The sequence below is a fragment of the Lissotriton helveticus genome, chromosome 9, assembly GCF_964261635.1.
Source record: "Lissotriton helveticus chromosome 9, aLisHel1.1, whole genome shotgun sequence".
Classification (NCBI taxonomy): Eukaryota; Metazoa; Chordata; class Amphibia; order Caudata; family Salamandridae; genus Lissotriton; species Lissotriton helveticus.
Window position 1 is genome coordinate 1,129,789,613 of NC_136070.1, and position 17,666 is coordinate 1,129,807,278.

Sequence of the window (17,666 nt, forward strand, 5' to 3'; positions counted from 1 at the left end):
AGGGTTGCTCTTGTGTGCTCCCCATTCTCATGGTGTGTTTGCACACCAAGTGCTCTACACCTTTCAGCTTCAAATGCTTTCTCCCTCACGCCCATTTGCTTTTCTTCCATCCTCCGCACTCCTCTTTGCTTTACCTCTTGTCACCCACAATCTCCATGTCGCTTAAGCCCTGTCCTCAATGCTGATTCTGGAGCCCTGTGTTACTTTAGCCCCCCGGCTGTGTTGCTCCTCCCCGTTTCTCTCTTCCCCCAAAAACACTTTTGTGCTTTTTTTCTCTTTTAGTTTGCGGTCTAGAGCTGCTTGTTCTGTATATGGATTTGTGAACAATGAGTAAACGTTTGCATTATTATTGACATGTTTTATAAAAGGGATTCTTTGTAACTGTGTGTGATTTTATAACCTATTGACAAATTTTCAATACAACATAAATAAAATAAGCTTTGGTAGTAACTTAAAACCGTTATCCCTCAAAGGTAATCACATCCCATTACAAAAGTTTGATCATTGCTAAGACGGATTGATAGATCCATACTATGAAAACAGTTCTATCAAGACCAACGTCCTCTCTATCCTGAAGGTATACAAGTATAGAGAATACGTTCTTATCTCTATCCGAAATTGTGGAATGCCCATTTCGGTAGCATTGTTGGTGCATTTATGCTACTCAAATTTATGTATAAAACTACTACAGAACCACCATGATTGAAGGTTGGGATATTAATTTGCTTTCCTTAAATTTTTTTTTTCTTTTTTTCTGGAGAACCTTTATTGTCACTTCAAGTAAATACAAGTATGGGCCTACAACCACCCCCGCCGGCCGCTAGTCAAGTCGTAAGTACAGCAAATCAATGTAGAAAAATACAGCAGCCCGAAAATCAGGGTCTTAGAAGTGTCCAGGATAGAACTTGTAATCAAGCGTACTTTGCGAGATTCAGGATTTGAGAAGGTTCATTTTACAATAAAGAAAAACTCAGAATCAATGCCATACGGTCATACATGGTCCTACAATAGCAAGCAGGAAACAGGAAATCCGCAAATAGTGCAAATACGTTTGAAGTATTGGGGGTAAGGCACATGAATCAGGATGAATGTAAAAACAAACACGTTGCGTAGCAAAGCTGCACCCCACCCCTCAAAACGAAACATACTGTAGGAAACACGAAAAACGACGACACCAAAAAGGAAGAAAGACAAAGGGCCATAGAAACAAAGAAAGGACAAATTAACAAACCCCATCCCCCTACCCCCCACCCTGCACCCCTGCAGAAGGCTACGGCCTATCCCCCCCCAGCAGCGTGCCTGTCGCCCTAAATAAGGGACCCGAAATATAGAAAAAGAGAAAAAGAAGAAAAAGAGGAAAAATGTGGGGAAGGGCCATCGATCTGGCCACCCGGCCCCCCCCCCCACCACCGCGCACAGTAAACATCCTAAAAGCAAGATCAGAATAGCCATGGCAAACATTAAGCATCGATAGCACATTCAATAGCATCCCCGCTGAGTGTCCCCCAAATCACAGTCAGCCAACAATAAGTTCCACCATGACCTAGACGGTCTCACCCCTGGCCTTTCCTATCAGTAGTACCAACATACGTCCACTTATCAATCGGCATACAGAGCAGCGTAGAGGGTCCAAGTGAGCCGGGCGGACCGGGCAGTGTTGTTATTCCATGGGACTTCAGCCACCAAAACCCAGCCGAGTATGTATGGCGGAAATCTGTCTATATCAGTATCGACCCCGAAAACATCCTCCAATCCGGACACAGTCTCACCAGCCAGGGAAAGAGAGTCACACAATCCGGTAAGCGCTGAAACGCCGCCGGGGCAGCCCAAACCATAGATCGACGTTGGGTCCCCAGCCGCCGAATCGATAAGTGCCCCGACGAGTCACTCACATGTACAACAGATCTGTCCAAAGCGATCTCATGAACCGGGTCTTCCAGCGTCTCCACGAACATAGGCGTAGCTGGAGCACTCATCACTGACGCAAAGGCGGGCACATCGGCGCCTCCAGGAGATCGAACTATGCCCGTGTGGAACTGTGGGACAACAATGGCGGCCATCCTTCTTCCCAGATCCCGGGCGTCCCGGATCAGGGTCGTATGCAGGGTTGTTAGCGCAGCCAGGATATCTCTGGAGGTGGGCTCTGTCTCATGTCGCCAGACCCCAGGACTCTCCCGCACAGCAGCTTCTCTGCCCGGATGTGGTCTGCGTAAGAGGGTGCCGTCCGCCCTCTTAGCTGATCCGGCCTCGTCCTTCTCCACCTCACCTCGGGACCGGGCCCCACACCAGGGCGCAACAGGAGTCACCACGAGGACCCCGAAAGTCAAGGCAGGCTTCCCAGCGAAGAGTCACCAAAAGGCTAAACAAAATCTCTGCCGCTCCCTGGGAGCCGCCCGCCGATTCCGGGAGAAGTCGTTAGTCATGCCCGGACACAACACTGGAAAGGGGGCCAAGTATCGTGCACTCCCCTCGACCTTGCTTCACCGCACATCCCACAAGGCACTCCACTAGATGGACTGGGTCAGCACTGTCGCCATCGGCCCATCAGATCTCTGGTGCCCTCCGGCCGACTCCTCACCCCCACCAGAGGCCACCGTTGTCGCAGTCGCGGCCGGCCACTCTCCTCACTCGACACCCCGGTCCCAGCTCCGTGAAGGCCGCAAAACAGTCGGGGACATTTCCACGGGTCTGCCGCATGGAAAAGCCTCAGGAGCAAACGGTCAGTGAAAGTTGTCCTTTGCCTACTTAAATATGCCGTTATGGCTCAGGATAGTTGCCAGGATGTACGCACGGGGTGAGAAGGCTCACGGAGCCGCGCGTCTATGCAGCCATCTCGGTCGCCAGCTTGGCTCCTCCCTTTCCTTAAATTTTTATATTTCCCACCTTCTACTGGGATAGCAAAAGAGATGGTATGGTATATTACTTTTAAGCATTTTGTCTATGGCTATGTGAGGTAGCTCTCCCTGGTTTGGGCATTGTAGAAATGAGAAACACTCGTGTATAAAGGCATTTGCGTTACTAAAAACTAAAGTGCAAAAAAAACACATTTGTGCTTTTTATTATGGTCCAATAAAAGACACATTGACTTATAGGAAATACTATTAACAAAGCTACAACAGCGTATGTCATTACAATTATGTGGATTTCGCCATACCAGTGCGCTGGCTAACAAAATAAGCCTGCAATAATAATAAGACTTGTTTCTGCAGGCTAGGAGAATATTGCAAGACTTGAAACTGAATCTGGGGTGACTTGAGCACCCTCGAAGTATGGATAATATATTTAGCTTTTCAATAAGTCATGTCACTGCTCCTAGCCATTCTCCTATTACTAAATACTACAAATCTTAATTATTCAGAGAGCTGATATGAAAAAAATTACCCATTGACTAACACATGACGATATTGTGAGACACTCCACCTATAGATTTAACTAGGGATAGAGGTGGATGTTTAGCAAACGAAAAAGTCTTGTTAACCAAATGGCAAGAGATAATGGTGTACAATCTTCCTAATGTTGTTGTCTCTCTGCCTCGTTCTTATGACTACTTTAAGGTAAGAAAAGGAATTGTTTGGAGCAGCCTTGGCTGCCTTAAGTCATTTCAGGTAGCAAGTGAGCATGCTCCAAAGGCTCTAAATAATAACTTGGTCAAAGGATGCAACGTTAATAAATGAAGCACACCACAGCTTGTAGCCAACTTGATGATCTTATTATAGGAAAACTCCTGTTAAGTGGCATACAACTAGTGAAATGACCACAGCATCTTTTGTATCTTGAAACAGTAAAATAAGTAACATAAAATGCAGAGAGTGATAGAGTAGCAAAGGAAACTTACATTTCTAGGGAATTTCAGCTATACAACAGGAAAATCCTTTGAGTGAGAGAGATCCCAGTTTTTTTATGAGGTGTAGAATGTCATTTTCTATCTAAAATCTAGATGGTGGTCTTTCTTCCGACTCATTCAAATTAGAGAACTGGAAGAAAACTAGGGGAATGAACTTCTGATTGGTGTGTAAACCGAAGATAAATGTGGGAATGAGTGCTGCATTACCTTTGTGGAAGCCATACAAGGATTCAACACCAAGATACTGAGTAGTTCCCAGATTCTTTTGCAGGTACTAAGTGTCCACATCAACAACCTTAGCATCACAGTTAGTAATGCATAAAAAGTGTCCTTAGTAAGGCTTTCAACTAGTTTTGTAGAGTATTTAGGACTGAGCTCATTGGCAGAATGGCATGAACAGTGTGCAGATCTCCAAATTGGAACCTTTTTAGATGTGTCAACGTGACATCTTCATTTAGAGTCACCAAAAAGATAAATACTGAAGATAAGTAACCTTTTCTTCTGATGGATATATCGAACTGCAGATTTTTGACCTTGTGAGTAAATAGCAAGACTGGGTTTGTGAACTGAGTCAGACCAAAAAGTCCTGTAGGACAGCGTGGGCAAAATGCCCCTCTCAACGTAACTGACTTTTGAGGCAGTAGAGCTTTTTGAACAAACATACTGATGCCTATGAAGACGTCTGACAAATGTCCAGGCTGGGTACTCTGAGAGCAAGTGGAGCAGCAGTAGCCTTAACTCTTGTGGTTTGAGTTTGTAAGCCTTCTAGAGATTGATTCTTCGCCAGTTCCTAGCAGATTTTAATGCAGAGAATAATCCATTGGGATATGTTCCATTTTTTCACTGGCTTGCCTTCCTTCGCTCCCTAGAAGTCTGCAAAGAGATGCTTCTCTATACAACCTTTTTTGATGTGATCTATATCATGCTTAGTGACCTTGTGCTGTCCAAATGATGGAGTCTTTCTTCCTCCTTAGGGGGGACGTGGTGGAGAAAAGAATGCTGAAAGGTTGATAACCTGTCCGACAAGAAGTGGAGTGACTATTTTTGCAGAAAGGAAGCTTTGGTATTCAACACCAACAAAACTGGGAAGAATGTTGTAAAAGGTGGGTTGACAGAAAGAGCCTGAACAGACTTTAATGCCTAGTTGATGTTATGGCGATGAGAAAGACTGTCCTCAATTCAGAAGTCTTAATGGATAATTGTGCAGACTGTATAGCACCTTGAAAAAGTGAGAAGTAATTGTATGTCCTTGTGTGGCATCACAAACGTTTTTGTCTGAAATAAATGTTGCAAACCACTCAAAAATCTCATCACAGCAGGTTATTTAAATAAAGAAGTCTGATCCCACAATGCAAAAAAGTTGAAAGAGCCTTCGAAAATGATCTGTACAATTTTGATGACTGGGGAGAAAGATGTCTCTTTTGACGTTGATCGTCTAGATTTCAACGGTGATCTGTGTCCTTCCATGTACCTCTGTAGGCGGCGAGGGGGGCCTCGATGTCATAATGGCTGTTGGAGTTGCTGGGTTTCTCAACGGTGAGCCCGCCACCCACTGTGTCTTCGCCGGCAGTGAGAGGTGAGGAGAGGTATGTCTTCAGATCTGGCCTCTCGATGCTGAACTTCTTCTCAGCACAGGTGAGATAGACTGCGATGCTCTCAACGCCGATAGTCTATACCCTGATGCCAGCGGAGTTCTTGACATTGATAATCTACGTCTGCACTACAGCGAGGTTCTCGACACTGACCGTCAATGCTTTGATGCCGGTGGAGTTCTCGACTTCGACTGTCGCTGCCTCTGGGTTGTCACCGACTGGCGATGAGGAGAAGTTCTCAACACCAACCCCATCCTGCTTTCTGACGTCAACTTATGCTTTGTCGGGTGAACTGAAGATCCTACACCTTCCGAACTTGGCTCCAAAGTCGGCAGTCTCGACGTCAACTTGGTCTTCGTGGACGGAGGCGGCACTGATCGTCTCAATGGCGACTTATCCCTCACAGTCACTGCAGGCTGCAGTTGCCTTTCCTACATCGATATTGACGCAGATGGGGAGCAAACCGGTATTAGTTGCGATGTCGACCTCCTTTCCGTCGAGGCGAGGCACAGCGATGCATCTTTTTCTCTTTTCTGCTCCTATGCTTAGATCTTTTATGAAAGGAGGGCTCTTTGAAAGTTTGATGGGTGCTTTCAAGACCACTTTCGGATCTAACCTTTAATCTCTCCTGCAAGGCATGCAGCTTGATCTTCTCTCTGTAAGGCAGAGTACTCTTGGAAAAGTGCTGGCAGTAGTAACACTTATCTGACCTTTGGGAAGATGGTAAACACACAATACAGACAGAGTGTGAATTAGATTTGGACATCTTCTTCTCAAAGGAAAGACATTTATTAAATAATGCTGGCATTTCTGAGATAATAAATTCTCTGAAAAGTCAGCAAGCTAAAAAGATAGCCAGATGTCAAGAAAAAAAAGTCAAGATTACAATTCTTGACAGAAAAGTAAACAACTGACAAGTTGATGCTCCAGGATCCTCACAGAAGGAGCCGGAAAAAAGAACTGACACAACTGTCACCTGTGGGGAATGATGGGAGCATGGAGGTCTTAAAGGCATGGAGCCAGTATTATTCTGTTGTGTTTTTTTGTCTATGCAGCCTATGTGCTAACATTCCTTCTATTACCTTTCTTTTTTCTTTGAAAATAAAGACTATGTTTAAACAATGAAAGTGTGCATGTTCAAATTTACAGAAATGCACAATAAATATGTATTTATTTTAAATTACATTTTGGCATTTTAGCCTATTTTGTGGTATAGCTGCATGCATATGTATATCTATAAACATGTATGTACTTTAAAGTTTTTAAACATACATAGATATATGTATTTTGTATTTGCAACAGGGTGCCTGCACATGGGCGGGACTATTTAGTGCCTATGACTATTGATGAGTATCCTCTGGAAGAGAACTTTTTTGTTCATGCTCCTCCTCTATTTTCCACCTTCACCACTCCCTTTTTCAAATATATTTTATGTTCTCTCCATTTCCAAAGTATGTTGCTGATAGCTCTCTCCCTCACATTAAATTAATTCTTTCCCAAACTTTTTTATTATAAAATAAACAAGGGTAGTTAAAGTGATAAGTGTTCAGTGCCTGGCGCTCTCACGACCAGCAATTACCCCCACACCCGACGACCCCAATGTACAATGATAAATATAACAAACTTGGAGGTAGGTTCTAAATTCATTTCATAACTTCTCCATAAATCCACAGATTCAATGGTCCAACATTTGTATATTCCTCTTATGTTCAGAAGATAGCAATTACAAGAAACCAGCTATATTTAAGAGATAATATTTAAACACCCAATACAGCAACATGTATTTTGGAGTTAGAGGGCACTTTTTGAGGGCAGTTCAGTAAATTAAAGACCTGTAAATGTAGAAATCATCGTAGTCTGGAAGTATAGGAAAAGTCATGAAGGAAAGTATTGTATATAAAGTAAAAGAAACTGCATTGTCAGCTGAAAAATCAAAACCTTGATGCCTGAGTGTTTATGCGAGGATCACGGTCCAAAATGTTTTCAAAACATGAGACTAAATGCGGAATCAAACATGGCTTCATAGACAACACTGCATCCGTATGAAATGTGGCAAGTTAGAACAAAAGGTAACTCCTTAGGCCTGCTAGCATCAGTATATATAGTTTCCTTAATGAAATGCAATTTTAGCCAGCGTCACCATCTATAACATCTCCGAGACAATAGATATCGGTTTGGAGTATAATTTTTTTTCCCGGTCCTTGAAAGAATTCTAGTCTCGATATTTAAAAAGAAAGATCATAAGCACCTGGGAAATTGTTTGCAGTTCGCCCTTCGGGATGTGGTTGATAAAGTTTTTACAAAATGCGTATTGTCTCAGATAGCTGAGAGGGCTGATAAAAATAAAATTATCCCTATTGAGCAAATGGGCTTTAGGAGAAATCACCGAACTATTGATAATATTGCTGCCCTACAGTTGATCAATGAGAAATATGTAACAGTTAGAGGGGGACTGAGTTATGCAGCTTTGATTGACCTCTCCACAGTATTTTATACATTTGATCATTCACTGCTGTGGAGAAAGTTATCAGAATTGGTTATGCTGGGTACCTACCCTCTTACGTTTAGTATTTGCACTCCACTCTGCTACCTGGTGTAGTGTTTTGTTGGGGGTGATAAAGGCCTGTCTAAGGAGATAGTAATCCAAAATGGCTTAAAACAAGGGTTGTTTTAGCCCTGTTACTCTTTTCTCTATACATCTCTGACCTCCCTGCCCTTTCAACTCAGAGTAAAAGTATTGCCCCATTTATTGGTGGATGAGCAGTAACTTGCTTACTCTAGGCCTGAATAGTTGTCTGGAGGCTTTGCAATAATTTGCTGCTGTGCATCATTTGAAGATTAACATCTCTAAAAGTAAAATAATGTTCTTTCATGGAAGGAAGAAGCCCAAACACGTAAAATGTTCTTGGTTTCTGGGGACCCAAAAGATAGAAGTAGAAAAGACTTACACATTCTTGGGGAAAATAATGTGCAATAACCTTAGCAATAAGGAACCTGTTGAGACTCATACGAGAAAAGCACAGTCTCAGGCTAGAGGGTTAGGTGTACTGTACAGGGCGACAGGCAGAAGACACTATTTATATCTTCTAGAGGTATATTGGGGGAAAGTCCCCGCCTCACTCTCTGCGTTGGAAACTATTAACATAGCTAAATGGGGCTTTTTAAACAAAATAGGGGGAGAGTATTAAGAAACATTACTCCGTGTAACTCAGCAGTTCAGTGGAGGCATGAAGGCTGAAAATGGGTTTAAAAAGTGCTTTCACCAAGGGTTTGCCGGGGGTGGTTTGTTGGTTGGCTTTCGTGAAGAGGAGTGATAAAGATAGGGAAAGATTACTTCAGAAGAAAGAAATTCTGTCAGACAAAAAGGAAAAGTCACTAGTCTATAGAAATTTTCCATATGCTGTAGTTCAGCTTCGATTAGATCTTAACACAGTTTTCACATTGCCTGTGATGCAAATAAAAGCTAGGTTAAAACAGGTGATGCAAGCGTCAAGTTTCTGTCTGGATAGAGAGGTGTGCCTTAAAAAATGATGATTCCAAAATATTACAAATTCAATCATAGTGAACAGATCATAACCTTATATAAAATGGAGCTTTCTACATGGATTGTGGTGTTTCTGGATTTTGCTGTGATTATGTATCCTTCCTTTAAATCCTCTCATGGTGAAATGGTATGGAATCTCCGCTGAATGTAATCTCTGTTAAAATGGGATGCAAGACTTGAATCATGTCCTATTTGCCTGTCCGGCACTCCAACTACATTGGTGACATTGGCTGAGGCCAATTTGCCTGCAGTTGTCTATACAAACCAGCTTGAAAATGCAGCAAGCACTTTATAATCCTCCCAATGCAATATTTTGTTACAGAATTTTCTACTTTTTAAAATGTTTTTAATCTTGTATTGATTGTAAACTTTTTAACTCGAGTATGTACTGTATTATAATGCACTTTTTGGTATGTGCCAAGAGGTTGTCTTGTGTTTGATTAGATATAAGATCATGTGTATATTTTATGTGGATCAAAAATTTGAAACATTTAACCAAGCTTTACAAGGTGAACTGTACTTATTGATGAATACATATGCTTTCTCACTGTCTTTGTAGGGGGTTCTTTACTGCAAACATGCGCAGGAGACAGGATTAGGTAGATTTCTGCTGTGCAATTCTTGAGTAAATGAGTTGCAAAGAGACTTAGGCCCTTATTATGAGTTTGAATATTTCATCTGAAGTGATAAAACTGGATGAAGTAACTCAAGTTGGATTTTTTATGCCATCTTTTTCTGTTGAATTATCTGTATGATTACCAGTCATGATAATATACCCTGATGAATTTAAGTGAAGATACAGCCCACCACTGCAAGAGCTGAAAGGAATATCTAAGTTGATAACATGGATACGATAACAAGATAAGAAAGTAAAGCAGAGATCACTTCTCACAATATTTTCTGAATCTCTGAAGCTTTTAGGGAAGTGCCCAAGAAAGTAAAGCAGAGATCACTTTTCACAATATTTTCTGAATCTCTGAAGCTTTTAGGGAAGTGCCCAAGCTCCTAATGATGTTTGAGGAGCATTCCAGTGTTTCAGTAAAAGCTATCTAAATGTTTAGGCAAATTCAATCAAACCATGCAAGGTATGACCAAAATAGTTATCAGTATCCCAGTTTTATCGAGTAGTTGCAACAGGAGATGCTGGAGGACTTTAATCCCACTTCATCTTCTTTGACTTTATCTGAACCAGGGGCAGATATAGAGTATTTTATTTGCTTATGGACTTTTGCTTGAGTGCCATAGGGGGAGCCAATAGAAAACAAGAATATGAGTAGACTACTGAATTTGGTCTATGGTCCTTTCATTTTTTTGATACGGAATGAAGACACACTAATGTCATCATTTAGCCACACCATTTGTAGACAAAGTGACATTTTTATATGAAAGATTATTTCAAAATACTCACAGCTAAAACTATATTCAAAAATGAAATGAAAATGCCTTCCACAAAACAACATGAGAAGAAGTGAAGAACAAACAAGGGAAGTATGACATGAGTTCTAATCTACTCCAGTGGTTAAATCACTTGTACCAGCCTTATGTAATCTTAGCAGATTTAAATTTGCTGAATTTACCCTTAACCCTTTTAGTAGTCTTTGTCAATTCTAGCAGTACAAAGTGATGTATGAGGACTTTCCATACTTAAATCTTTTACCATAGGTTGATATTTTACTTATTTTTTTGTATGTCAAGTTTCCTGTGGAACCTTAAACTTTGAAAATATTGCTATATTAATTACATTGTGCAGAGAGCTGTTATGTTCTTCTCTTCCAAATGATGTGTCTTTAATTCACTGCACATTTCTATAATGAGTTAGTATGCCATTGTCATGACATCTACCTCAAGCATAACTTTAACTTTGGACCAAACCGTATATAACCAGTTTCCATTCTAAGGAGGAAATGCAACCTAGAAATGTAAGTACAGTATAGCTCAGTGTGTTGACTCCACTGGTCACATGGTTAACAATTCCAACGTTGTTCTTCTCAGAGATTGTTTCCAAAAACTCCCTTTAATTTGAGAATATCCAATATTAATAAACACGCTTTGCCTAATACGTATACTGTCACTTGAACAGAAACAATCATATTTATTCATATTTATTATCTTATGTACACCACTACACCTCACCTAGGCCACTTCAGAGTCTGGAAGATAAAACAAAAAGAAGATTGAGAAGTGCTCAATACAGTGGGTTTAAAGTACAAATAGATGTGTAAAATGGTCATATGTCTTGAATTTTTTGACACTTCAATTGTGGATTTGGGCATATGTAAAAGCCAGTTAAATTTCTGAATTGTAGTTAAGTAGCTTTGTTTCAATATATGAAGGGTTAAGGCTGTTCGATGATTTCAGTCTCCGGATTTTCAATGCTCTTCCACCATGCCTTAATCACTTAAAGGAACAATGGTCAATCAAGTGAGCTGAGAAGGAATGTCTGCTTCAGGTTGAAGCACTGTGCTGTGCTAGAGTTTGATAGTAGCCCGATACCTTTGCCGCTTAATGCTTGATGCATATTATAGAGTGTTTTGATCCTGGTTTTGACAGGAAGACAATGGAGAACTTTCATGGCTGGTTTAATGGCACACATTTTCATAATTGAAGGCGCATCCTGGTTGCCAGATGATGCACCCTTTGCAGTCTGACAACGAGATTTGTGGGCGCACAATACAGATTACGTGGCAATATTCCAAAGAGTAATAACCAAAGCTTGAGGTGGTTCTATTTGGTGAACAGTTTGGAGTAGTTGGTTAAGTTTTAAGAGGATTAAGAGTTAAAAATGAGTGCCCTTCATTTCAGTGTTGATTTGTGGGTTGAAGTTGAGTTGTGAATCAAAACCATTGTCAGATTTCTAACACGTTGGTAGGAGGATTGCCTAGTTTTGTAGGCCAATTGAACTGTAGGAGTTCCAAGCATATTCTTTCGGTGAATAGAACTTTAGTTTTAGTTCTGTCCAGACAGCAGAATCTTTCCTTCATCCAAAAGATGATGTGGTCTCGGCACCCCAATATGAAAGCAAGCTACTCCTTGATATATTCTTGGTAGATGTGAATTTGGGTGTTATCAGCGTAACTGGAATTGTACTTGATGAACTAATACACAAGCTGTGGGAACATATAGCTATTGAAGAGGAGATGGAAGAGGGATTAATCCTGAGAGACTCCTCAATGCCATTTTAGAAAGGATTTTTATGTTGGTGATCTCATTTGTATTTTTTGGCTTTGTTTGCCGAAGAATGATCAAATCACTCAAGGACTACAAGTGATATTATACCCTATTTCTTAAGCATGTTTAACAAAATGGTATGATATCACAAATAACATGGTATTCTTATTATACTATTATTGTCATTATATCCATTATTAGCAGTAAAGTTTTAGACACTAGTGGAGGTATTAGACTAATTGCCCCAGTAGACCAACAGGGGATAATGCCTTCTTTCTGTGCCCCTGGGACAGTAGAGGTTTGCATGGTGCCTTCTACAATACAGAGCACATCAGTGCTATATGTTTGCCTGCACAATCTCAAAGGAGCGGTCCTTCCCTTGCTTGGAGCCATGGCCCCATGTAAATGACGTAACCTATTTACTTTGCGCCTGCATGATATGACAGATTTTGGTGCAGAGAATCAGGAGCTGTGAGAAGATGATCCTACTGTGTGCCACATTTAGGTTGTGTGTCATACCGATGTGTGAGTTAGTGCGACTCTCTGAAGGTACCCTTGAAAAGGAGTTTCATGGACCCCAGACATCACCTTGCAGATGCATACAATCATTCACTGCACTCTCCTGCAAGGGGTCTCTGTCCTTATATGAATTGTAGGCCTGCGGCTGCCTGTACAGTGAAAGGTGGACTGGAAGCTTGAAACAACCGATCCCTCCTTTCACTAATATGCTATACCCATGGCAGTTGTAAGTTTCCTGTATTCTTTGTGATAGGGTACAGTGACCCAGCCTGTGTCTGGCACATCAAGGTTAATGAGCTCCACGTTGCAGATCATGGTAGTATGCCCTGTGAGTAATACCGGCGCAGGTTTCTCTTGGAAATACAGATATTAGCATCCCTATTTATATATTAATGGAACTGGAGTGTAAGATAATCTTACATCAGTTGCTACCCTGGTCACAATATCAAGTCCTTAAACACCCCAAAAGTATAGACAAGACGTCAACATAAAATGATGCGATAAAGAATCAATGCCAGGCTCATCTTGACAGCCACACAGTTCATCATTTCTCCAGCCTGTAAGTGCTTTGAAAATGCCATTCAGGGGACGATATTAATGACATTTTAACAAGTATACTTTCACTTCTAATAAATAATGTCACATCTCAGAAATTCCACAGCAATCACTCTGGGAGATTCTCCCATGATTTTACTTTTGTTTTACATATATTTCAGCATGTGGACATGCTCTACGTTATATCAGTCACCATTTTGAATAGTACTATGATTCACATTAAGCGAAAGTAGTCCTGAAGGGACAAATGCTAGCAAAAACCTTAATTTTTCCATAAGCTTCCATGTTCGTTTTCATTTGTGAATTCCTGGTGGCTTTAGAAATGTTTAAGTAGACGAATAAATATTCCAATGTTACTTTATGAATTGTAAACATGTTTTAAACAAGGTGGTTACACACTAAATTCGTTTTGCCGAATGCAATTACAAATGCATCAAAATCACTGTAATAGCTGAATCCATTGTGATTCATTTATTGCTGTTTTGCTTTTCTAATTGGGCCCATGCTATAGATAGCAGGTTCTGTTTTCTTCCTTCTGAAATATTCAGCCTCACTTTGGTGCTTGGTATTGCTAAGTGAGGATTCACACATAACTAGCTCAGCATCCTGGGTGGAGTGAAAGAGGAATGTAAGCTTAGGCAAAATTGACATTTTTATTAGATTGATCCTACCCAGGATGGATAAGGGGAGGTGAGCCCATGACTTCAACTGCTTTTGACAATCTTTAAAGACTCGGTCAAGATTGTATTCAGGGATTTTTCCAACCTCCTGTATGATTCTGATCCCCAAATATCGCATGGTAGACCCGATATGAAGTTGTGTGTTTTTTATATTCCAAGCCATTATCTCGGTCTTATTAGCGTTTATTTCATACCCCGAAATTTGGTCGAACTCCTCCGTGCGTTTGATGACTGTAGAGAAGGCTGAGTCGAGGTCAGCTGTTAAAATGAGGATGTCATTTGCATACAGGGCCACCCTCCTCTCCCACTCTCCAAATTTAAAAGAAGTGACGTTATGGTCTTCTTTAAGTACCTGTGCGAATGGTTCGATGTACAGGTTGAAAAGGAGAGGGAAAAGCGGGCAGCCCTGTCTCATACCCCTGGTAATCTTAAATATATCTGTCAAATACCCATTGACTAGTAGTCTAGCTGCGGGGCCTTGTACAACAGTTCTATGGCGCGGCAAAGTACTCCTCCTAGATTAAATTTCTTCATTACCTCAGACAGGTATGCCTAGTTTACCCTATCAAAGGCTTTGGTTGCTTCCAGGGTTAAGACGGCCAAGGGGAGAGTGAAAGTGGACGCAATATCAATTGCGCCGACCAAATCGTAGGTAAGATCCGCAAATTGGCGCCCTTTAACGAAGCCCTTTTGGTCTGAATGAATGATGCTATCAGCGACTCCCCCCCCCAACCTGTTTGACAAGATGGCAGCAAAAAATGTATAATCGTTATTAAGGAGTGAAATAGGGTGGTAGGACCCGCAATCAGTTGGATCTTTGCCAGGTTTTAGATCAATACGACCGTGGCCTCACTCCACGAACCAGGGGGGTCTTCTCCCTTCAAGAGTATGTTATTGTAAACTTTCACAAGTACTGGAATAATGATCTCTTTAAGTGAGCGATATAGCTCCCCTGGAAGACTGTCTGGACCGGCCGCCTACCCTCTTTTAGACTGGTCAATAACCTTTCTGACCTCCTCTTCTGTAACTTCCTGTTCCAGACCTAATTTTTGCTCATCTGTGATGTTAGGTAACCACCTTTTCCTCTTTTCACGATCGTCAATGATGTCTTCGTTATATATGACTTGGAAGAAGTCACGGAAAGCCTTCCCAATATCTAGGTTGGAGGAGCGAGGTGAAAGCTCATCTTCTACCATTATCTCTTTTATATGATTATGCACCTGGTCTGATTTTACTTTCTAGGTGAGTAGTTTGCCGGCACCTTCGCCAAATTCGAAGTGAGAAATTTTGCTTGCTTCCCATGATATGATATGATATGATAACTGGCATTTCTAAAGCGCTCGTTCACCGGCGGTTTCTTGGCGCTGATTTTAGGACTACGTGAACAGGTGCAGAGGATGAGCTAATGATCGTAGGCCTGAGAGAAAAGCTAGGTTTTCAGGGACTTTCTGAACAAGGGATATGAGTCGGTATGACGAAGTTCAGGGGGAAGCGTGTTCCAGAGCTGAGGTGCCAAGAAGGTGAATCGAAGTCCACCCAGTTTCTTCCGTTTAAAGCAGTGAGGGGTCAACAGGTTGGAGCTAGCCGAGCGAAGGGCGCGACGGGGGACATAGCGCTGAATTCTATTGGCTATTAAGACAGGACCATGAGACGAGAGGGCTCTGTGAATCAGACAGCCCAGTTTGAAGAAGCATCTGAGAGTAATTCTCTCTTGGAGAATAGACTCCAGCTGTTTTTTAAGCGAGTCTAGTTCGTCCAGATCTTCCCTCGAATCGATTCCTATTTGAGTATTCAGTTTATGCTCTATTTTATTCATTGCTGCTTCTAGACCCATAGTAGCTTCCCTAAATTTCCGTTTTCGAAAGGATGCTCTGTTAGTAATGCAGCCTCTCCAGAAAGCTTCCAGAGTGTCCCAGACAACAGAAATATTAGTTGAATCTAAGTTCACATAGAGGAAATGTTTAGTCTCGAGAAGGAGAAAATTGATTTAATCTTCCTCCAACAAAATATTTTTGTCGAAGGACCAAGATCTACTCTGTTGTTGCTGTGTAAAAATTAAGCTAAAGGAGATTGCAGAGTGGTCTGAAAGATGAGACGGCAAGTATTCAATATCTTTAACTAAGTCTTTAAGGGTATAACTGATCAAGGCATAGTCGATTCTAGACTTATGTTATATTTCAGATTTCTAAACAAAACCCCCAATTGATCCCCCGCCCGTTCCCTCCATATATCAGAAAGACCAAACTGGTCCATTATTGTCAAAAGCAGTTGCCGAGATTTAGAGGGGACTGCAACCCTGGAATTCGGCGATTTATCCAGCTTAGGATTGAAGACTATATTAAAGTCACCTACCCAGATTACCGGATCGGGGAAGTCGATAAGATGGCGGTGGATGGTGTCTAAGCAGGAGGGATCGTTCTGATTTGGACCATAGTACCCCACCAAAGATAGGAACATACCCCCTAAGGTGAGCCTCAAAGTAAGCCATCTACCACTATGATCCTCCCTATATTCAAATATTTGAGCCTTGGCTTGTTTTTTAAATAGGAACAGCACCCCTCTAATGTTCACCGTTTGATCCGTACAAATAAAGACATCCACCCATTTCTGGTTTTTTAACAATTCTTTTGTCTCTGATTTCAGAAGATGGGTTTCCTGGACGGTAATGACCTGCGCCGGAGAGTCTCTTAAATATTGAAGAATTCTAGCTCCTCTGCCCTTCGTACGCAGGCCACTGACATTCCAGGACAAACACTGCAGTGGGGTCATGGTGTCTCTTCCTTCACTTCAACGGGTGCCATCTCACAGCCACAGCCTAATTCTAACCCTTTCTGGACCCAAGAAAACTCATGGACTCCATAACTAGAACCCCAGCCCAACTTTAAAGATAAACAAAGCTGACAGGGTATTGGCTGATGAGGAATTGTTACCCTTAGGCCCCCTGTGCCCCCCACCCTTTGGGAAACCCATCCCTTATTACTCTGGCCTGATGAGTGACTAGGTTTACGTCCTACAGACACTCTCCCGACCCCTTCCCCTTATATTGTGCTAAAACTGTGCTGAGTCTATGCTGATAAGATAGAGACCCAACCCACCTCAGCTCATTATGTGTAGGTATGTATAAGTGTATAAATAAGTATGTAAAATTGAAAACTTTCCCTATAGAAAGATATTCTTCCATACTGTGCTTATTGGGTTCCCCCCCCCCATTTTATACTCTCTTTTTATATTTTATTTATTTATTTTTTATTTCTATTCCATTCTTCCTTCTTTTGAAACTTTTTAACCTTCCACTTACCCCCTTTTCCTACCCTACATTTAGCACAATGCTACCAAGAAAGTACACAGAACTATGCAGAAACAGTCAAGGCAAGTTAAATGATTAAAGATGGTTAAAGAGGGATGGAAAGCAAGGATTCGCAAGCATCTCACACCTCAAAAACAGGCCTCAAGCCAGTACAGACCAATCCTACCCTACCGGACCCAGGTCATTCTTTCCCTCGAGATACATTGCTTATGGATTCTAGTAATTCGTCTGCCTCATATGGAGATCTGATGTTATACATTTTGTTGTTATACATAATCTTCAAGAAAGCGGGAAATTTCAATTGCACTGTTGCTCCCAGTTTCCTAAATTCATCCATTCTTTGGCCTAATTCCCACCGGCGTTCTAAAGTAACTTTAGATAGATCCGAGCGCACCTCAAAGGAAAAATCAGGGCCACTTAAAGATTTAGACTTCAGGGCAAAATTCAAAATCTTCTC

General features: G+C 41.5%; 1 protein-coding gene across 1 annotated transcript in view; it reads right to left on the bottom strand.

The window, feature by feature from the left end:
* The window catches only part of ADAMTS9 (ADAM metallopeptidase with thrombospondin type 1 motif 9), a 934,075-nt gene that overhangs the window by 384,416 nt on the left and 531,993 nt on the right, over positions 1–17,666 (bottom strand).